Raw genomic sequence first — 22522 nt, forward strand, 5'->3', positions numbered from 1 at the left:
CCACACTATTAGGAACATATTTCTGAGGGTCCACCATAACACTACATTGCTCCTATAAAGCAAGAGACTACTGATGGCAGCAGGACAGTTGGTAGGGTCTCTCATCTCAAGATAGGTTTTTGCTGTAAAACCAAACTAAATGTGCTGAACAGCTACTGGAAAGCAGCAGTGTGTGTGTGTGTGTGTGCAACTTGTTAGTATTATGCAAAGGGAGGCATGTTAAACCTCCAAATTTATGCTCCATCCAGAGACAGAAAAGAAGAAATTGAAATATTCTGTGTTGGAGACCTGGAGGAAATGTATCACACACCACTACAGCAAAATCCCATAGGACATGTTGGTAATCATAGGGAATTAAAACCAAACCAAATCTGCCTCCTTCATTGGGTAATTCAAAATGCCCCCCCCCCCCCCGCATCTTAAGCTTTGCTTGGCTGCTGGTGGGGCGTGTTGGCTCAAGGCTTCCTCCCAATGGCATTATGACACTTTTCCATGTGATGGGGAAAGCATCACGGAGTGAGAGCTGTGTGCAGGGCAACAGATTTGCCCCCTGCTCCCTCTTTTCTTGTGGAAGTCTAGCAAAATGGGATGCTTCACCAGGTCTTTCTGATGCGGTTCTTAGACAGGCAGTCTCTTTAAAGAGAGAAAAAACAAGATATATATATATTTTAAAATTCCATATATAATATTCCAGTCAAAAGTTGAGCTGTTGCGTTTTGTACTAGTTGGAGCATCCAATTTCTCTTCAAGGGCAGCCCCACTTAGAGCAGATTGCAGTAGTTTATTTTGGATGCACTTCTATCTACATCTAGACATGATATTTTCTTTCTGATTTGGATGGTGGATGCTGGGGCTTCAAAACACAATAGTCCAGAGAAGTGCTTAATACTGATTTAGTACCTAAGACTTCTTCCTTTCCCCATTCCATCTTCCCCATCTGTTTAATTTCTAAATAAGGGATGCATTGCTTGCATGGTTTAATTTGATTTGTTTAGAATTCATACTTGCTCTGTTGTATCTTGAGTGGAATTATGAGATTCATTTTAAAGAGATGCAAAGCACACCCATCATGTTGAGAGAGATCAGCATAAGTATGTTCTATATCGTGAGTAATGTTTACTAGAGGAGATCATATTAGCATAATAAGGCCATCTGCCTTTTTCTGCATGCAATCAAATAAGTGGTTTACATCAGGAGATAGAATCAATTGTACTTGTACATTTTAATGCATAAGAAAGCCCTATTTTCTTTTACTAGAAGTCAAAGTCTGTGACTAGTGCCTTAATTGTGAAATTAACCAGTTGGGGATTATTGTGAATCCAGCACTTTATAGGCAAGCAGCAGAAAGAGTTGACAAAGACCTGCACAGCGAAAAGATCAGATGGTTTTGTCTATTGAGGGAGTAGAAACCAGACTGCATCCTGAAATCAAAGACAGCAGAGATTATAACTTAGGGAGAAAATATAGGTAGGCTTTTTAAAATTACAATTTCCATGGTTGCTATCCATTAGTGATGTGATTCTGGCTAGGCCTGATGGGATTTGCTATCCAAGAACATTTGGAGACTGCATGCATTCTTTTCTTAAATGGGACTAAGTTTAAACTGGATTTTTGCCTTTAACCAGACCAGTGGCTAGGATGTTTTAATTGGTCTACATAACATAGTCACTGTTCATTTGCACTTTATGAAGGAAGGCTTCTGTTAATTTGATATGTTAATGTTTTTAATTTGCATTATGTTTCATATGTTATCAGCCATCTTGATGGCAGGATAAAGGCAGGATACAAATAGATAGATCGATAGATCAATAGACAATGCAGGGCAACTTCTTCTGATACTTTTTTCTGACCATATGGGTCTTGAATATACCCTCTCTGAAATTCAGCTCATCCATCAGTGTTCACTGTAGTTTGTTCACCAACTAAATAGGAAGATGGGATATCGAAGCTAACATACTAGCAACTTTAGACACAATCCCTTTAATGCAGTGTTTCTCAACCTGGGGGTTGGGACCCCTGGGAAAGGTTGTGAGGGGATGTCAGAGGGATCACCAAAGACCATCAGAAAACACATATTTCTGGTGGTCTTAGGAACTCCTTTGGTAGAGAAGTCTGAAGATCTCTCTGCCTGTCCTTCTCTTACTTTTTGGAAACAGACGGTGAATCCTCCCACCAAAAGCCCTCCTCCTGCTGTGATCGGCTAGCCCCTCAGCTGGCTTCTCTTTCCTTTTGTTTTTTAATTAATGCTTTCATTAGAAAATGCATAAGGAAGTGGGTGAACTTCAACTCCCAAAATCATGGGCAATCCTCCCCAAATCCCACCATATTGGCCATATTGGGTCTGTTTGCCAAGTTTGGTCCAGATACTTCATCAGCTAGGATCAGTGCATTTTGGATTTGTGTGAACTACAACTCCCATATGCCAAGGTCAATCACCTCTCAAATCCCACCTGTATTCATAGTTGGCCACACTGGGTCTTTGTGTCCAGTTTGGTTCAGATCCATCATCAATGTGGGTCACAGAGTTCTCTGGATACAAGGAGAACATTACCATCATGTTGGGTCAGTCCCCCCTCCCAAACCCCAGCAGTATTCAAAGTTGGTCATATTGGGTATTTGTGCCAAGTTTGGTCCAGATCCATCAGTTGGGCGCACACTGCTCTGTCGATGTGGGTGAATTATAACTCACAACCTCTGAAGTCAGTCCCCTCAAAACCCCACCAGTATTCAAGATTTGACATGTTGAGTTTACTAGTTCCATCACCTGTTTGGTACAGAGTGCTCTCTGAGTGTTGATGAACTACAACTCCCAGAATTCAAAAGCAGCCCCTCCCACAACTCCATCAGTGTTAAATGTTGGCCATGTAGGTAGCGTGCCGAGTTTGGTGCAGATCTATTGTGCTGGGTTCACAGTGCTCTTTGATTGTAGGCTAACTATAATTCCCAGGAACTACAACTCCCAAATGACAAAATCAATCCTCCCCAACGCCACCAGTATTCTAATTTCACCGTATCGGGTATTTGTGCCAAATTTAGTTCAGATCTATTGTTGTTTGGGTTCACAATGCTCTCCGGATGTAGGTGAACTACATCTCTCCTAAATCACTGTCAATTCCTCCCAGATCCCTCCAGTATTTTCTGTTGGTTATGGAGGTTCTGTGTGGGAAGTTTGGCTCAATTATATCGTTGGTGGGGTTCAGAATACTCCTTGATTGTAGATGGACTATAAATTTCAGCAACTACAACCCCCAAATTTCAAGGTCTATTTCCCCCAAACTCCACCAGTGTTCACATTTGGACATATTGAGTATCCGTGCCCAGTTTGGTCCAGATCCATCGTTGTTTGAGTCCACAGTGCTTTCTGGAGGTAGGTGAACTACAACTCCCAAACTCAAGGTCAATGCCCACCAAAACCTTTTAGTATTTTCTGTTGGTCATGGGAGTTCTTTGTGCCAAGTTTGGTTCAATTCCCTCGTTGGTGGACTTCAGAATGCTCTTTGATTATAGATTAACTATAAATCCCAGCAACTGCAACTCCCAAATCACAAAGTCAATCCTCCCCCCCCTCCCCCCGCCGCAACACGCTCAAATTCAAATTTGAGCGTGTTGGGTATTTGTGCCAAATTTGGTCCAGCGAATGAAAATGCATCCTGCATATCAGATATTTACATTATGATTCAGAACAGTAGCAAAATTACAGTTATGAAGTAGCAACAAAAATAATGTTATGGTTGGGGGTCACCACAACAATTGGAGCTATGTTAAGGGGTTGCGGCATTAGGAAGGTTGAGAACCACTTCTTTCATGCCAGTAGCCCAACAGTGCACTAAGATTATCACTAGATGGCAGAATGACATAATGCTGGTGGGAGGACTGCAAACAAGTCAGCTCCCCTGTAAATTTGGGCATAAAGACAGAACCCAATTTTTTGTTTAAAGGCAAAAGAATGAGATTCCATTACAAGAAGATACTCTTGTTTGAAACACTAGAGAAAAACCGGGTTCGTCCAAGGTTTAGCAATATTGAGTATTTGCTGAAGTCCCAAGACATGCAAAGTGTCTACTCACTCTCCTTCCTCCTTAGTACTGGTGTTACCATTCTGCACAAAGCTCATAAATGGTTTATATTTATTTATCATGTCATCAGCAACCAGATATTTGTACTACATTTTTAACAAAAACAAACAAACAAACAAACAGACAAAACACAGAATTTGCAAGCTTGGTAGTTGATTAAATGTCCTTTGACCAGTAGCTTGGAGTGCCTCTGGTGTTGCCGGAAGGAAGTTCTCCATTGTGCATGTAGCAGGGCTCAGGTTGCATTGCAGCAGGTGATCTGTAGTTTGCTTTTCTCCACACTCGCATGTCGTGGATTCCACTTTGTAGCCCCATTTCTTAAGATCGGCTCTGCATCTCATGGTGCCAGAGCGCAATCTGTTCAGCGCCTTCCAAGTCACCCAGTTTTCTGTGTGCCCAGGGGGGAGTCTCTCATTTGGTATCAGCCATTGGTTGAGGTTCTGGGTTTGAGCCTGCCACTTTTGGATTCTCGCTTGCTGGGGTGTTCCAGCGAGTGTCTCTGTAGATCTTAGAAAACTATTTCTTGATTTAAGTCATTGACATGCTGGCTGATACCCAAACAAGGGATGGGCTGGAGATGTCACTGCTTTGGTCCTTTCATTATTGGCTGCTACTTCCCGGCAGACGTCAGGTGGTGCGATACCAGCTAGACAGTGTAATTTCTCCAGTGGTGTAGGGCGCAGACACCCCGTGATAATGCGGCATGTGTCATTAAGAGCCACATTCACTGTTTTAGCATGGTGAGATGTGTTCCACACTGGGCACGCGTAGTCAGCAGCAGAGTAGCATAGCTCAAGGGCAGATGTCTTCACTGTGTCTGGTTGTGATCCCCAGGTTGTGCCAGTCAGCTTTCGTATGATATTGTTTCTAGCACCCACTTTTTGCTACAGGGATCAGCTGGTTTTCCCTGTAATAGGCAGTAAGAGCACCTAGAGTTTCGGAAAGCTTCTGTTCAACCATCTCAAAGCCCCCTGCTTGTGCAGTAATGGCTCATAAATGGTAATCTGAGATGATGCTTAATTAATTACATCACTTCCCTTTCAGCTCAAGGAGGCGGATTGGAGTTTGCTAGTTCAACAGCACAAAGGTTCCAAAACTGGTCCTAGGAAAGTCATGCTATCTTCACTTCACTTCACTTTATTTCTTAATTAGTCGCTCTCCACAAAGGTGCTCCGAGCAATTTACAATTTAAAATAGCATTTACACAATATAAAAACATTCAATATAAAAACATTCAACAGTGACTATTTGGCAAATTAGATCTGATCACTTTACTTAAATGCACAACCAAACAGCCAAGTCTTGAGCGCCTTTACAAAAGGTCGCAACTCCGACATTGCTCTAATATATGGAGGCAATGAGTTCCACAGAATTGGAGCATAGGTCGAAAAAGCTCTATGCCTTGTAGCTTCCAGGTGTACCTCCCTAGGGCCCGGTATGTATAGGACATTTTCCTGGGTGGATCGAAGTGACTACTGATGGAGAAGAGGAATGAGGCAGTCCCTAAGATATAAAGGTCCTTGGCCATTTTGAGCTCTAAATATCAGGATCAGTATCTTGTAAGAGATCTGATGTTCTATTGGTAGCCAATGCAGTTGTTGCAGAATCAATGTAATATGGGATCTTATAGATGATCCCACTAGCAGCCTGGCTGCTGCATTTTGGACCATCCAAATCTTCTGGGTTATTGACTTCGGAAGGCCGGCATATAAGGCGTTGCAATAGTCCAACCTCGTGGTGACTGTTGCGTGGATTTCCGTTGTCAATGCTTCTACCAAAAGGTAGGATGCCAATTTCCTTGCCTGGCGAAGATGAAAAAAGGCCTGCTTACTTATGGCAGTGATCTGGGTCTCCATCATCCCCAAGGCTTTTAACAGTGGCAGACGGAACCAGAGCTTCCCCATCGAAATCAGGCAGAGACTGGATTAATTCTGGCGGCTGTCTGGGCCAGAGTATCTCAGTTTTTGCAGGATTCACTTTTACTCTGCTCGCTTGCAGCCAACTCATCACTGCTTCCAAACACAGCTTAAAGTTCTCAGGAATTGCGGTTGTCCCAGGTTCAAGATGCAAGAGTAGCTGGGTATCATCTGCATACTGGTAGCACTCTATGCCAAAGCTCTGCACCAGTTCAGCAAGTGGCCGGATGTAGATGTTAAATAGCAGGGGTGAGAGGATAGCACCTTGGGGAACTCCACAACAAAGGCAGGAGCTCTCAGAGCTTTGGCCTAATCACTCCACCCTCTGTCTTCGGTCCCGAAGGAATGAATTGAACCATTTAAGGGCTAAACCTCATACACCAGACATAGCCAATCTATGAATCAGCAAGTCATGGTCCACGGTGTCGAATGCAGCTGTGAGATCCAAGAGTATCAATAGCGCTGATCCGCCTTGGTCTAACTGACGACGAATTTCGTCAGTAATAGCTACCAAGACAGTCTCTGTCCCATGACCTGAACAAAAACCTGATTGAAAGGGGTCCAAGCCCGCAGTCTCCTCTAAGAATTGCTGTAGCTGCCCCGCCACTGTCTGTTCAATCACCTTGCCCAAAAAACGGAAGGTTTGAAACTGGGCGATAGTTACTAGGTATGGCGGCGTCTAGGCTTGGTTTTTTCAAGAGAGGATGGACCCCTGCTTCTTTCAGGCAATCTGGAAAAATTCCTTGCTTCAAGGAACTGTCGATGATGCTCCTTAAGCGATCTCGTAGTCCCTCCCAGCACTCCTTAACCAACCGGGAGGGGAAAGGATCGAGGGAGCAGGTGGTTGGTCTTGCTGCAGCTAGAGTCTTTTCCAGGTCTTCCATTTCTAATGACACAAAATGTTCAAGAAGTTGGCCACTAGATGGCCAGAAGGCCTCTAGTTCCCTCTATGTGTCCTCTGTGGGAGGTAGCCCTTCGCGGAGCAGATTGATGTGGCTCTGGAAGGTCTCTGCTGTAATATCTTGACTAGCCACATCTTTGACTGGATGAGTTGGATTTGTGATGTCACGAACAATTTTAAATATTTGAGCAGGTCGAGATCTGGCAGAAGCTATCAATGAGGAATTATATTCTTTTTTGGCCTCTCTGGTGACTGCTTCGTAGATTTTTTGATGTATTTCAAAAGCCGACTTATGTTTCATCAGGTTTCTTGCGCCATTTACGTTCTAATCTCTTCCACTCAAGTTTCATCTGACGTAATGCATCCGTGAACCATGGAGATCTATTCTGACGAGGGCGATTAGCCCTATATTTAATGTATCAGCTAATGAAAATGTGTCTCAAGACCAAAATACAGAATGACCCAGTTCCATTCCTGTGAAGCTCCTTTCCGTTTTGGTGAGGTTTTGTTGAGCTGCCTAGCAATCAAGCAGCAGCCCTCCACTGAAGAGACAGCATAGGCTTTATTGTATTGTATTTTCATGTCATGGAGTAGCAATTTCTCTGCTCCTACATGCAGTGCTGGTTTTGGCATGTAATGAATTACTGTTATTACTAGACTATAAGACCTATTTGTGAGCTGGTTAAAAAAACCATCCTATTTACACAGCTGTTTAACTGCCTGTTGTGTCATGGCTTCTGTTGGATGAAAATTATGCCTCTGTGTTGAAAGGGGCACAGAAATAGTCAATGATTAAATGCATAATTAGAGGTTTCACATTAAATCCTGTCATTTCAGTGACTCACAACCTCCTTTATTATGTCTAAGTGATATATATTAATGTTGAACTGCTAAAGTCTATAATCTTTGTCTTAAAACACAGCTATTGTGTGGAAACCCAGCAGGTAGGCTGAAAGGGTGCAAAAGCCTATAATTTTTGTTTTCAGTCACAGCATATAGGTATACTGTGTCATAATCCAGCAGGTCGACTAGTAAAGACTTTCTGTATATACATTTGATTAACCCTGTATTTCAGATTTCAATATTAATGCCTAAAATACATAGTATGATTTTACATAGGATTTGTGCTATATTAGAACAGTAAAGACAAATATCACTTAAGTAAAATAAACATTAAATATTAAATAACCAGAAAAATAAAGTATTATTCTGTACTTTATGGTGATTTTTTAAAAACACCGTTTCTGGTTTGATACATACTGAAGCAAACATTGAGGGGTGGATTTTGTGGACATCAAGCTCTCAAGCCAGCTTCAAGAAGCCTCTGGCTGCGAAAGGTGGTATACAAATGCAGCAAATAAATAAATAAATAAATAAATAAATAAATAAATAAATAAATCTGCATTATAGTGTCTGTATATATTCTACATTGATCATGCCCAATATAGAGTACTGCATCCAGTTTTCGATGCCTTGTTTAAAGAAAGATATAGGTAAGTGGAGTGAGTTCAGAAAAAGAACAAGTGTTGCCCAAAATCTTGAAGGACCATTTCTGGCGTGCTTGTTCCAATCAATTCCAGTACAGACATACAGAGATGAAGGGCAGGATCAGAAATGGTTTATTGCTTCATTGGATGTCAAGGGAAAAAAGACTAAATTTGACATAATCCACAGTTACAGGCATGGACAGTTTAGACATTTGAAAGAATAGACATTGCTATGTTTGGTCTAAGATACAACCCACAATCCTATTAGTCCGCAGTAATTAACTTTGATTGGTAAAAGGAAGCAGTGGGGGTTCTGGAGGAGGCAGCCGCACTGCGAGGAGCTCCGTCCTCCCGTCCATAAACAGATGAGACTTTTTAATAGACATTAATCTCTACCCTTCTTTATGGAAAGTATTCTCTCAGCCACTGATTTTAAATAATCAGAGTGCAGGAGGCTTCATAGTTGCTGATTGGTACAAATTACGATCCACAGGCTTATTGGTGTAAAGTGTGTGATGAGAAACGTAACAAGGCCCTTTATTGGAGGAACTTTGGTTTGAATTAGTTTTGCTTCTTTCAGTTGCATGATAGATTTAGGAAGGACGCAAAGGTAGGAATTGTCTCTAAAAACTCAGAGTTAGAAGGTATCTTTGAGAAGGGCAACAAAGGCCTAATATCCAGGCTCTATAAATATATTTTAGAATACAATTTAATAGATAACCAGATGAAACTGTTATGATTACGTGGTCCAAAGATTATTGATTTGGAAGAATGGGAACATTTGTGGAAGGGTAGGTAATGACCTGACATTAAGTCCAGTCATGTCTGACTCTGGGGTGTGGTGCTCATCTCCATTTCTAAGCCGAAGAGCCAGCGTTGTCCGTAGACACCTCCAAGGTCATGTGGCCAGCATGACTGCATGGAGCGCCGTTACCTTCCCGCCGGGAAGGACCTATTGATCTACTCACATTTGCATGTTTTCGAACTGCTAGGTTGGCAGAAGCTAGGGCTGACAGCGGAAGCTCACGCCGCTCCCCGGAATCGAACTTGCGACCTTTCGATCGACAAGCTCAGCAGCTCAGTGCTTTAACCCACTGCGCCACCAGGGGGTTTAAATTTTCAGTGGCCAACTCAATAAGAGAAAATATGTTTAAAATGTTTTATAGAACTTAACTCCAGAATTATTGGCTAAAATAGAGAAAACAGGACAAGGAACGTGTTGGAGATGTAAGAAGGTGAAGGGATCATTTTTTCATGTATAGTGGATGTGTAATATAATCAAAGAATTTTGGGAAAAAGTGGTGAAAGAAACAAACAATATGATTAACAAAAAGGTTAAGAAAAACCCGGAAATATGCCTATTAGGATTATTTAGAATGCATATCAGTGCAGGAGATGAAGAAATTTGTCAATATTGCTTTGTTGCGGCAAGATTAATAATAGCCAAAACTTGGAAAGGGGAAAAATAGTTATCTATTAAAAATTGGAGAGATAATTTAGTAGATTATATCCAAATGGCCAAGCTGACAAATAGCAGCAGAGGAGGAAATAATGAAGAATTTACAAACAAATGGAGGCTGGCACTTGGGTATTTGGAAAAGAAGACAAAGGTAAACTTTCTACTGTTTCTACTGTTTTTACTGTTTGTGAACCGCCGTGAGTCGACTTCGGGCTTGAGATACAGCGGTATATAAGCAAAGTAAATAAATAAATAAATAAATAATAAACTTGAAGATTGCCATAAAGGAGATTCAGTGAAAGAAGATATTTGGGTAGTTGTTGTTTAGGACAACAACAACTAAGGAAATAACCTGCTACTAAGGAGGCTGTCGAGGTCGCTGTAACGGTCTGGATGAGGGTGAACAAATTGAAATTGAATCTAGGCAAGACAGAGGTACTCCTAGTCAGTTGTAAGGCCGAACAGGGCATAGGGTTACAGCCTGTGTTGGATGGGGTTACACTCCCCCTGAAGACGCAGGTTCGCAGCTTGGGTGTGATCCTGGACTCATCGCTGAGCCTGGAACCCCAGGTTTCGGCGGTGACCAGGGGAGCATTCGCACAATCAAAACTTGTGCGCCAGCTGCGCCCGTACCTTGGGAAGTCTGACTTGGCCACGGTAGTCCACGCGCTGGTTACATCCCGTATAGATTACTGCAACGCTCTCTACGTGGGGTTGCCTATGAAGACTGCTTGGAAGCTACAAATGGTCCAGCGATTGGCAGCCAGGTTGTTAACAGGAGTGGCACTCAGGGAGCACACCACTCCTCTGTTGCGCCAGCTCCACTGGCTGCCAATCTGCTACTGGGCACAATTCAAAGTGCTAGCTTTAGCCTTTAAAGCCCTAAATGGTTCTGGCCCGACCTATCTATCCGAACGCATCGCCCCCTATGAACCAGTTAGGACATTAAGATCGTCCGGGGAGGCCCTGCTCTCGATCCTGCCAACCTCACAATTTATTATTTATTTATTTATTTATTTCTTGCATTTATTGACCGCCCCTCTCAGCCCGAAGGCGACTCGGGGCGGTGAACAACGACAAAGAAAGACAGTATACAGTGAATCGTGACAATACAAACCGGACAAATACAACATAACATATACTATACTAAAAATCCGCTTCGTCAAGTCCTGGGGTCATAGCCGAAATTCGTAGTCCTAGTTCATTCCAGTGTCATTCCAAGATACACTCAGTTGAAGGCCTGCTCGAAGAGCCATGTTTTCAGGCCCCTACGAAAGGCCATCAAGGAGGGCGCCTGTCTAACTTCAGCAGGGAGGGTGTTCCACAGCCGGGGGGCCACCACCGAAAAGGCTCGCTCCCTCGTCCCCGCCAGACGTGCCTGTGAGGCAGGCGGGACCGAGAGAAGGGCCTCCCCGGATGATCTCAAGGCCCTCGTGGGCTCGTAGGCCGAGATGCGGTCTGCAAGGTATTTTGGGCCGGAACCGTTTAGGGCTTTGTAGGATAACACCAGCACCTTAAATTGGGCCCGGTAGCAAATCGGCAGCCAGTGGAGCTGGGACAGCAGGGGCGTTGTATGCTCTCTGCGTCCTGCTCCCGTTAACAACATGGCTGCCGCGCGCTGGACTAGCTGAAGCTTCCGGGCCGTCTTCAAGGGCAGCCCCACGTAGAGAGCGTTGCAGTAGTCGAGGCGGGATGTGACCAAAGCATGTACCACCGTGGCCAAGTCAGACTTCCCAAGATACGGGCGCAGCTGGCGCACGAGCCTAAGCTGTGCAAATGCTCCCCTGGTCACCGCTGAAACCTGGGGCTCCAGGCTCAGTGATGAATCCAGGGTCACACCCAAGCTGCGAACCTGCGCCTTCAAGGGGAGTGCGACCCCGTCCAGCACAGGCTGTAACCCTATACCCTGTTCGGCCTTGCGACTGACCAGGAGTACCTCTGTCTTGTCTGGATTTAGTTTCAGTTTGTTCGCCCTCATCCAGACCATTACAGCGGCCAGGCACCGGTTCAGGACTTCGACGGCCTCCTTAGTAGCAGGTGGGAAGGAGTGACAGAGTTGGACGTCATCTGCGTACAGGTGACACCGCACCCCGAAACTCCGGATGATCTCACCCAGCGGCTTCATGTAGATGTTAAACAACAAGGGGGACAAGATGGAACCCTGAGGAACGCCACAGGTCAACGGCTGCGGCGTTGAACAGGAGTCCCCCAGTAACACCATCTGAGTACGACCCTCCAGAAATGACTGGAGCCACTGCAGAGCAGTGCCCCCAAGACCCATCTCTGCAAGGCGCCCCAGAAGAATACCGTGGTCGACGGTATCGAAGGCCGCTGAGAGGTCCAGGAGCACCAACAGGGACACACTCCCCCTGTCTAGCTCCCGGCGCAGATCATCCACTAAGGCGACCAAGACCGTCTCGGTACCATGTCCCGGTCTGAAACCAGACTGTGCCGGATCCAGATAATCCGTGTCTCTCAAGAATACCTGGAGTTGTGAGGCCACCACGCTTTCCATGACTTTGCCCAAGAAGGGAAGATTGGAAACAGGCCGAAAGTTGTCCAATTTAGTGGGGTCAAGTGATGGTTTCTTCAACAGCGGCTTTATAACAGCCTGTTTTAAATTGCTGGAATCTTGCCTTCCCGAAGGGAGGCATTAACCACCACCGTTACCCACTCGGCCAATCCCCCTCTGGCCTCCTTCAGAAGCCAGGATGGGCAGGGGTCTAGGATGGACGTGGTGGGTCTCATTCCTCCAAGTACCTTGTCCACATCCTCGGGTTTCACAAACTGAAAAGAATCCAACAAAATCGGACAAGCAGGTGCTTGTGTCACATCCACGGAGGCTGCATCTAATGTGGCGTCCAGCCCAGAACGGATCAAAGCGACTTTGTCTGTAAAGAACCGAGCAAATGCTTCACAGCGCGCTGCCGAGTTGTCAGGGCTCCCACCTGAGATAGGGGGAGTTAAAAGACCTCTGACAACCCGGAACAACTCCGCCGGACGGTTTTTTGCAGACGCAATAGTGGCCGCAAAGAAGGTTTTCTTTGCGGCTCTTATTGCCACGGCATATGCCCTTAAGAAGGACACAAACCGTGTTCGGTTTGACTCGCTTGGGTCCGATCGCCACACGCTCTCTAGAACCCTCTTCCTTCGCTTCATCGCTGCCAGTTCCTCAGTAAACCAAGGAGCTGGTTTAGCTCGGTTACTTGAGAGGGGACGTTCCGGAGCGATCTTGTCAATAGCCCTGGTCATCTCCCCATTCCAGAGAGCGACCAAGGCCTCGACACGATCACCTACCGCGGTGGCGGGAAACTCCCCAAGAGCCGTCAGGAATCCATTCGGATCCATTAGCCTCCTGGGGCGGACCATCTTAATGGGTCCTCCACCCTTGCGGAGGTTAGGGGGCGCAGTGAGCCTAAATCTAATCAGGAAGTGGTCGGACCACGGCAATGGAGAGATGGACAACTCCTCCACACCGCCACCCTGCTCCCATCCCTGGCAGAAAACCAAGTCCAATGTGTGTCCAGCACAGTGGGTGGGGCCAGTTATTTGTTGGGACAGCCCCATGGTTGCCATGGCGGACATGAAGTCCTGAGCCGCACCTGTGAGGGTTGCCTCGGCGTGGATGTTGAAGTCCCCCAGCACCAGAAGCCGTTGGGACTCCACCGCCAGGCTCGAGACCACCCCCGCTAGCTCAGGTAGGGAGACTGTAGTGCAGCGAGGTGGACGGTACACTAGCAGAATCCCTATTCTGTCCCGGTCACCCACCCTCAGGTGGACGCATTCAAAATTTGTGGTCTGCGGGATGGGGCTCCTGGTTAGATGGATGGTATCTCTATAGACCACTGCGACCCCGCACTGCGACAAGCACGGCTGGCGGAGACGAGAGACAGGGCCTTCTCAGTGGTGGCCCCTCGGCTGTGGAACGCCCTTCCCGCAGATATTAGATCGGCCCCCTCCCTGCTGGCGTTCAGGAGAAGAGTGAAGACCTGGCTCTTTGAACAGGCGTTTAATTAAGCAGTGCAATTAATTGAGTGATCATGGAATAATGGACAAGGAGAACGGATTATGACTTTGCTGATTTGACGTGATGGATTAGTTATATGGATGTATTGATGTTATATTGATGTTATTGATGTATTGTTATATTGATGTAGTTGCTTTGGTTACTGTTTTAAATGCTAATGTTGTGCACTTTGTATACTGATTGGTTGTAAACCGCTCTGAGTCGCCTTCAGGCTGAGAGAGAGCGGTATACAAATGAAGTAAATAAATAAATAAATAAATAATAGTAATGTGATCCTGTTTTGAGGGGTTTCGGAGGTCAGGGGGTGGGGTCCACAGGTGGGGGGATAGAGGGTTATGTAATGTTAAGGTATAAATAATTGTACAACCAAATCAGATTGTACATATGAGCACTGAATATTGACTCTTTTGTAAATCTTTTGCATATTTTTCCCTTTTTTTCCTTTTGTTCATTTGTTTTGTTTTCTATATACACTATAAAACAATAAAAAATTTAATTAAAAAAATTGGAGGAACTTTTGAGTCTGCCTTCTTTATCTGCCCACCCCTTTGAGCCCACAGGAGCTCATTAACATAGGAAGTGGTAGTTTCAGGGGAAACAATGTTTGCTGGTGGATATCAGGGCTCCTTGATTAAACAATAGGCTGATCTCTGTTCTAGGCTGATCTCTGTTCTAAATCCAGGGGTGAGGTTGAAGTGGAAATTCTGGTATCTTGAAGTCATTATATTGAAATACATTTTAATATGTGTATTGTGGTATTTTTATAATGTTTATGAGTTTCAATTATTTTGTAGCCTGCCTTGAGCCACAAGGAGAGGCAGATAAGAAATAAAATTGTTTTTATGACTACTTCTACTATTACTATTATGTGGCGGTGGGGGGAAATTGCTACTTGACGGGGTATCTTCCTGCATCCAAAACTGAGCAGAGTAACTCAAGGTCATTTCTAAACTTGAACGTTTGGGGGCGGAGGGGTCCCAGCTTCAGACAACACAAGGCTGTATCAAAGCATGGAGAACATAACATAAGATAAAAGTTTGGAAGAACTAGGCATGTTCAACTTGATGAACAGAAGATTGAGGAATGATGTGATTGCACTCTTTCAATACCTTAGGGGCTACCACAAAGGGAGGGTGCAGATTTGTTCTTTCCTGCATGAGAGCACAGGACCAAATCTAATGATTTTAAGCTCCAGGGGGGTAGATTTTAATTGAGCATTAGAAGGAATGCCTTGATCGTAAGAGCAGTTCGGCAATGTAAGCAGTTGCCTAGAAAGATGGTGAGGTCTTCTTCCCTGGATATTTTCCCAAAGAGCCTATACAGCTACCTGCTTGGGAGGCTTGAACTGAAGACCCTGAATAGAACAAATGGTTGAACCTAATGGCCCATGAGCGCCCTTCCAACTATGATTCTATATAAGAGGATAAGGCAGCTGTTGTCACATCTTAAATAATATGAGAATCCTCACAACAGAAACATCTGTAATGTTGGTGAATCTTTTTGTTTTAAGTTTGTCTTTTATAACAAATCAGTTACGATTATTAGGAGCCTAGTATTTTAGCAGATCTTAATAGTAAGAGATTAGTAATTCCGGCAGATTTTGGATAGTTTTAAACAAACCAATCTGCTTTCCACTTTTCAAAAGCCGTATCCATTCTGGATTACTAGCTGGTGCAGTGCTTTGTAAAATCCAAACTAAGAGCCAATTAACACTAGAATCATAGAATCAAAGAGTTGGAAGAGACCTCATGGGCCATCCAGTCCAACCCCCTGCCAAGAAGCAGGAATATTGCATTCAAATCACCCCTGACAGATGGCCACCCAGCCTCTGTTTAAAAGCTTCCAAAGAAGGAGCCTCCACCACACTCCGGGGCAGAGGGTTCCACTGCTGAACGGCTCTCACAGTCAGGAAGTTCTTCCTCATGTTCAGATGGAATCTCCTCTCTTGTAGTTTGAAGCCATTGTTCCGCGTCCTAGTCTCCAGGGAAGCAGAAAACAAGCTTGCTCCCTCCTCCCTGTGGCTTCCTCTCACATATTTATAAATGGCTATCATATCCCCTCTCAGCCTTCTCTTCTTCAGGCTAAACATGCCCAGCTCCTTAAGCCACTCCTCATAGGGCTTGTTCTCCAGACCTTTTATCATTTTAGTCGCTCTCCTCTGGACACATTCCAGCTTGTCAATATCTCTCTTGAATCTCTCTTGAACTACAGAAATAGAGTGCTGTGTTCCACTTTAAACGTTCTGGGAACATCCTGTTTATTCTGGGGTCTTGTAGTTTATTGGGAACTAGAGCTCTCTGGCTGAGAATTCCAAATGCCCTCTCCTAAATTGATAATCCCAGGATTCCATGGAATGTTGCCATGGCAATTGAAGTGGAACACAGCACTTTATTTGTGTAGTGTGAATGGGCCCTACTGATTTTGGCCATTTTGAAAAATGCAATTTCCTTTTCTAATTTCGGCTACATTCTCTTCCTTTTCTACAGCAAGGAACACTGCAGCAACATTCAGCACCATGCTGATCACCGAAGAATGATCTGAAGAAGTGGGTGAGGGGGCTGGTAAGTGGCTGGTTATCTTTCTGATATATTTTCCCCATCACCAAACCCAAATTTGAGAAGGGAAGACCTAATTTTAATGTATAAGGCTTATGAGGAAACTATAACCAGATCTTTCTTTTATTAATAAGGTGCTTTAAGAGTTAAACATTTGAGGGTGTGATTTTTTTTCCCAGTATGTGCTTTTAATTTTTTAAGATATGCTAGGATATAAGAGATTGCTGGTGATTATTTGTCCATAAGGGGTTGCAGACATTGTTCAATGGTAACTCGCCATCAAACTGGCAGTTGCCAGAAAAAGGCAACACTGTTTGGTCTCCCATATTCAGTGATGTAAATGTGATGTTAGTAAACTCAAGAAAATATCTTATATCCATTGAAAAGCTGTATAGCTGCCGTAACCCATGGTGCTGGCTGAAACCTCAGGACATTGCCATGCTCCTCTAAATATCCTGGCACAAAATGCTATAGGAGGAGCAAATTGTATTTCTGTATATAAGGACCACATCACACTGATGCCCTCCCCTATTTTATTCCATCTCCCTACGAAACAGAAGGTGCACGTGGCACCTCCCTTTCCCCATCACATGATGACATCGTCAGACAAGGGAAAGGGCAGCAACGTGTGTTGCCCTTTCTCCCATCATATGGCCACTTCCTCGCCACTTCAGCCATGGATGGGGCAGGGCCACACCAGCATCATGTGATGGTGCTTGGAGGTCCTGTGACCAAAGAAGAGCAAGCAGTCAAAAGCCCCTTGTGTACTGAAGTGCGAAGACACCATTAAAGCCTGGATGCCAATCTCTACCCATTCAAAGCTGATTCAGCACGAAAGGGTTTGCATGTGTGACACACTTACACACTAAAATGTCAAGTGTGAGCAGTGAGGATTTGGGTAATGGTACCAAGTACATGCATGGACTTGGTGCCATTACCCCCTTTATAGCTTTCCTGGCACCTACACTAGATTGCAACATTTTTGCTTCTCATATTTTCCCCTCATTTTAAAGACTAGCGCAAGTTGTTAATTTACAAAGTTCACACTGTATTATTTATTATTTATTTATTTATTTACCATATTTGTATCCCATCTTTCACACCTCGGAGGCCTTATAGCAAGCAGTAATTGGATCTCATACAATTACAATTAAAACCAAACAATTAAAACATGAATGATGAAAACATCAATTATGCCATCCAAAACATAATCCAGGGCCATTCCATTTGTCAGTCACATTGATTAATGTCACTTGTTGCACTGCTCTAGTCACTTGCAAAAATCTTGTTTCCAAAATCACTTTTTCCCCCTGAAGATCAGGAGAGAAGCAGTTGGTCTGATTTTGTTGGGGAGGGAGTCCCATAGATGAGGTGCCACCACAGAAAGCCCTGTCCCTCATCCACACCAGTCATGCCTGCAAAGAAGGTGGGACTGGGAGCAGGGCCTCCTCAGATGATCTTAACCTCTAAGGTGGATCATAGAAGGAGATACGTTTTGACAGGTAAACTGGACGGGAACCATTTAGGGCTTTATAGGCTAAAGCCAGCACTTTGAATTGTGCTCAATAGCAGACTGGCAGTGGAGCTGGCGTAACGGGGGTTGTGTGCTCCCTGTATTCCATTACATTCTTAAATTGCTCTATTTAGTCTTCCTAGTTCTTTGGGATTTTCCTCCAGTTGAGAAGCCACTTATACACAGCGTGTAACTGAGGGGTTTTTTTGGACATCATCCTTATCACTATATTTTAAAATTAAAATGTCTCAGTTGGGGAAATATGTCAGAACATGTACTGAATAAATCTGTATTTACAAAAAGTCTTACCCAGCCATGGTTTAAAAAAGAGTGCATTTGACATAGTACATTCTGTATTGAAGGCCTTATAAATGTTTTTAGGATTCAACAGTTTCCACCTACATAAGGTCTTCTGAATTACATGCACACATGTATGTTTTTTGTCCAAAAGCAATCTGCCCCTGACAAAATGTCTTACATTCTCCAAGGCTGCTGTACTTGTGACTCATATTCCATCCTACCCTCAGTAGTCCACACTCTTGTTACATCTTGAATAGACTATTGCAACGAGCTCTACGTAGGGTTGTCTTTGAAGACTGTTCAGAAGTTCAAGTAGTTCAACAAGTGGCAGCCAGGTTTCTTACTGGAGCAGGATACAGGGAGAACACAACTTTCCTGTTGTGCCAGCTTTGCTGGCTGCCAGCTTGCTACTGAGCACAATTCAAAGTGCAGGCTTTAGCCTATAAAGTCCTAAACAGTTCTGGTCCAGCTTACCTGTCAGAACGTGTCTCCCTCTATTAACCATCTCGGAGGTTAAGATTGTCCAGAGAGGCTCTGCTCTCGATCCCACCCCCTTGCAGGTGTGACTAGTGGGGACAAGAGACAAGGCCTTCTGTGGTGACCCCTCAGCTATGGAACTCCCTCCCCAGGGAAATTAGATGAGCCCCTTCCCTCCTGACCTTCAGGAAGAAAGTGAAGACATTGTTGTGAGACCAAGCTTTTGGACAATGATTCCCACTGCCATAATGATCTCTCAGTGCAAGAATGAATAATGCAGGTGATAACCAGAATGGCTCCTGGAATATGCTTTTGGATTGTGTGATATTAAGTAATTGTTTTAAGTTTATATGTTTTACTTATGTGATTTTAAAGTATGTATTATTTTTTCTATATTTGTACTCATTGCATTGAATTGTGCCTTTGTTGTGAGCTTCTCTGAGTCCCCTTCAGGGTGAGAAGAGTGGGATATAAATGCAGTAAATAAATAAATAAATAAATAAATACCCTGATTCTCAACTTGAGTGTATTTGTCTTCTTTCCAACCTTGACATTTGTAGATCAAAATGTTTAATTTTTCCCCAATTGTGGTTTTCAGTATGCACACCATAATGACACCCACCATTCTGGAAAGTGGGGATTTGGGGGTGGGGGGATAAAAATAGATAATCACAACCAGAACAATATTGTTTACATTTATTATTGGGGATCTGAGTTGAAAGTGCTGCAGAAAGATAGAAAACTTCCCTTCTGTCAGAATGTAGGTTCACGATCATGCCAGAGGCATCCCAGCGGAACTGCATCATTAGGGATTCGAGGAAGATTTCTTGACACTTGTACTTTGGCAGAAAGAAGAAAAGAGAGACAGAGAAAGGGGAAAAGAGAAAGAAAGATTGCAGAAGATGAAAACATAAGTTAGTTTTGTGTGGGCAGCCAACAATGGGAATCATAGAATCATAGAGTTGGAAGAGACCTCATGGGCCATCCAGTCCAACCCCCTGCCAAGAAGCAGGAAAATTGCATTTAAAGCACCCCTGACACATGGCCATCCAACCTCTGTTTAAAAGCTTCCAAAGGAGAAGCCTCCACCACACCCTGGGCAGAGAGTTCCACTGCTGAATGGCTCTCACAGTCAGGAAATTCTTCCTAATGTTCAGATGGAATCTCCTTTCTTGTAGTTTGAAGCCATTGTTCCGCATCCTAGTCTCCAGGGCAGCAGAAAACAAGATTGCTCCCTCCTCCCTATGACTTCCTCTCACGTATTTATACAAAGCTATCGTGTCTCCTCTCAGCCTTCTCTTCTTCAGACTAAACATGCTGTGATGAATTGCCTACCTGTAGGCCAGAGAAAAAAGCTCAGGAAGTAGGTCCAAGTATTTTGGCAACCATTTTGTGGGATGGTGCATGGAGACATCCATCTTAGGTTAATCATTTCCTAGGGTATGCGGAGCTTAGGAGCAGCCTGGAGGGAAATGTGGAGAACCTTTGTGATTGGCTGGGAGAAAGTGAGCTGAGCTTAGTTGAAGTCCAGAAAAAAAATGCCTTTAGGAGTGCATTTTAATATCTGACAAGTTAGTCTGAGTGTTGAAGAAGGGAGTTAGGTTTTGGAAGACAATTAGGAGAAGAGAAGTTAGTGAAGCCACAGAGGTTAGTTAGAGAATTCAGTTAGCTATTAATGAAGAATAGCTGGTATGGAGTTTATAAACAGATCCAAGGGAAAGGGCTGTTTGAAGTAGTAGCAATTATAGTCAGAAGGAAGTCTGCTAGTTTCCTGAGAGAGTGAAGAGTTGCTATTGGAACCAAGTACTGAACTGTTTTAAAGTAACCATAAGCTTCATCTCATTCTTGCAACCATTACGCTTAAGTGCCTGTATTTTTGAAATCTACACAGATAAACAACTTAGTTCTTTGTTAATCATACAAGTGTCTCAGAGTGCCTCTATATGAAGAAGTTCCATAGGAGATTAGGGGAGCAGAGTTTCCAGATTGGTGGAAGCAACTACTTAGGAGAATCTCAATATCATTCACCTCAGTGTATTGAGCCCTGAGTGCGAATTCAACACATTCCAGCTTACTTAAAAGCTCTGATCAAACAAGAACTGAAAAATCCCTTTTTAATTTGGGTGGTAGCCTGTTTCCATACTAAAGTTTCCTCAGAATATCGTGTGTTGGTGGCAAAGTCTTAGCAGCCTCCAAACATTACCGTAGTTTTGCCTAGCCCCTAACCGTAGTTTTGCCTAGCCCACAATGGACTAGTTTGTTAGCCAGAAGGTCATGGGGGACCTTGTAGAAGGCCTTACTGAAATCCAGATACACTACATACACTGCATTCCCCACATCTACTCAGCTTGTAACTTTATTGAAAAAAGAGATCAGATTAGTCTGGCATTACATGTTTTTGATAAATCCATGTTGACTATCAGCTATGACCACATTTGTTTCTAAGTGTTTGCAGACCACTTCCTTAATAATCTTTTCCAGAATCTTGTCTGGTATCGACGTGAGGCTGACCGGACGGTAATTGTTTGGGTCATCCTTTTTTCCCTTCTTGAAGATTGGGACCACATTGGCCTTCCTTCAATCTGCTGGAACTTCTCCCATTCTCCAAGAACTCTCAAAGATGATTGCCAATGGTGCCTACTTTAATAAGGACTTGCCCTATGTTACCAAATGTAGGGAGACACTCAGAATTCTGGCCCATAATTCATCGTGTCCCCCGGCTTGTGCCAGTGAGGACAGTTGGACTTGTTCCCATCCAGAACTGGCTGCAGTGTCAGGAGAGAATGCCATATAGCCATGAGACTGAGGAAACAAAATAGCAGTCTCTTCCCCCTGCCCCCATCTTGTGCTACGTCTTTTAAAAAAAGTGTTGAAACTGAAACTGAAACTGATAGATTCATCCATGCAGATAATGGCTTTGAATCCTGACAATTATATCCTAGTGTACTGGTCTAACAGCTGGACTATATCTCAGGAGTGCAAATCCCTGAAACACACTGGGCAAGTCACGTTCTCTTAGCCCCAGAGGAAGGAAAGACAAAAACAAATCTGAACAAATCTTTCCAAGAAAACACCATGATATCTTTGTCTTAGGGTTGCCATTATTTGGAAAAAACTTGAAGCATATAACAACAACAGCAGCCACAACAACAAAATCATCTGTGGCTATTATTTTTGTTTTCTTTATGTTTAATGGTAAACCTGCCTTTGTACTTTCTTCCTTTACTTTCTTCAATAGTTGTTCCAAGTCTGTGTTGTTGAGTTTCCTTCCTCCAGTTTTCACACCTGCTTCCTTAGAGTCTAATTCAGTTTTGTGTATGATACAATGCATTCAGCATACAAATCTATATAAATAAAAATGTAATGTTTGTTTGTGGGATTAACAGAACTCAAAAATCAGTGGGCGAATTGACACCAAATTTGGACAGCATACACCTAACAACCCAATGTATGTCCTTCACTCAATAATTTTGATTTTGTCATTTGGGAGTTGTAGTTCTTGGGATTTATAGTTCACCTACAATCAAAGAGCATTCTGAACTCCACATTGACCTTGAGTTTGGGAGTTGTAGTTCACCTACATCCAGAGACCACTGTGGACTCAAACAATGATGGATCTGGACCAAACTTGGCACAAATACTCAATATGCCCAAATATGAACACAGATGGAGTCTGGGGAAAATAGACCTTGACATTTGGGAGTTGTAGTTACTGGGATTTATAGTTCACCTACAATCAAAAGAGCATTCTGAACCCCACAAACGATAGAATTGGGGCAAATTTCCCACACAGAACCCCCATGACCAACAG

The 22522-nt window shown here is 43.7% G+C and overlaps 1 protein-coding gene across 6 annotated transcripts in view; it reads left to right on the plus strand.

Moving 5' to 3' along the window:
* The window catches only part of LOC132778465 (poly(rC)-binding protein 3-like), a 226123-nt gene that overhangs the window by 56653 nt on the left and 146948 nt on the right, over positions 1 to 22522 (plus strand). For all 6 annotated transcript variants that reach the window (XM_060781454.2, XM_060781448.2, XM_060781450.2 and 3 more), the window contains exon 3: positions 16353 to 16427. The gene's annotated coding sequence lies outside the window, so the exon portion shown is untranslated. The remainder of the gene's footprint in view (positions 1 to 16352; positions 16428 to 22522) is intronic.

Source organism: Anolis sagrei, chromosome 6 (assembly GCF_037176765.1).
Source record: "Anolis sagrei isolate rAnoSag1 chromosome 6, rAnoSag1.mat, whole genome shotgun sequence".
NCBI classification, from domain to species: domain Eukaryota; kingdom Metazoa; phylum Chordata; class Lepidosauria; order Squamata; family Dactyloidae; genus Anolis; species Anolis sagrei.